The following is a 1,370-nucleotide window of genomic DNA, read 5'->3' on the forward strand; positions in this document are numbered from 1 at the left end:
GTTGATATACTGTATCTAATAAATGCTTGTGATGTCTCTATTGTCATTATTTACTATCAAATGTATAATAAGAGTCAGATCACATTCTCTAGAAATGCTGAGAGTAAACGAATTTGCTGGTTGCCAGAAAATGTAATTCAACCACTTAATAAGCATCAGATTTCATGTTTTAAAAAAAGCATCTGTGAAGTGAAGATGAGCAAGATCAAAAATCTTCATGTTTAGTACAGCCTGTTGGTTCTTGTCCTTCCTCTTTTCTGGAACTAATGTAATGAGTAAAATTTTCCTGAAATCCATCCGTCATAAATAAACTGTCATGACAGCTGAGGAGGGAAATGAAGAAGAAGGCAGGAAACTGGAGAGACCACATAGGGAGATGCAGAAATAAGTGAAAGAGAAGAGGGAAAGGAAGAATCAATGTGAGGGAGGAAGAGGAGGCCACAGATTCAGAAAGTGGGACAGAGTTAGAGAGTGATCAGGAGGAGGAAGATGAAGATGACAGGGAGGAAGAGGAGGCTGCATATATAGAATATATAGTAGTGAATCAACATAAAATGTTATTGTAGTTGATTGTGAAACAATGAACATGATACTGACTTTGAACTACTTGCAACAGTGTAGTCAGTGGTTTACTTTTTTCTACATACACACCAATGTGCTTCATCACTGGTGATAATTTCACATTTTGCCTATTAGTAATAATCTCTGGTTTTAAGTTAAGGCCAGAGATGGGAAGTAACGAAGTACAAATACTTCGTTACTGTACTCAAGTAGATTTTTCTGATATTTTTACTTTACTTTACTATTTATTTTTGTGGCGACTTTTTACTTCTACTCCTTACATTTTAACACAAATATCGGTACTTTCTACTCCTTACATTTTACAAAATTGGCTCGTTACTTTCGTTTTGTACAAGAGGTTGTCATGTCGGACAATAGCGCGGACACGCGCCTCACACCGCGAGCGGGTGCGTGCGCCATACGGAGAAAAAAGTGAGAGAAATGAAAAAGAGACAAGCTGTCCGGAGGATAACCAGCTGAGATTGTGTGTGAGAGTCTTTGAGAACTGTAAATCGTATAACTCATGTTGTCAGTTCACTTAAGCCTGTTTTTGGTCTATAGTTCTTCACATTTAAAGTAAGTTAGCTAGTGGGTTTGGTGTGGTCTTCACCTGTTAGCTAGGTTGCACGTTGGTCTTAATGAAGCGTCAACACTTTCACTAGCTTTATTCGCATGAGTTTTTTTTTGGGACCAAACTTCAGATACTGTAATTCAATTGACAAGTGGATGGCAACTTAGCTAGACAGAAGTTGTCTCCGTCTGTTTTAACAGACACACCTGGGGCCAAGTTGGACACCAGAATCAGGTTT

Source organism: Etheostoma cragini, chromosome 17 (assembly GCF_013103735.1).
Source record: "Etheostoma cragini isolate CJK2018 chromosome 17, CSU_Ecrag_1.0, whole genome shotgun sequence".
Lineage (NCBI taxonomy): Eukaryota > Metazoa > Chordata > Actinopteri > Perciformes > Percidae > Etheostoma > Etheostoma cragini.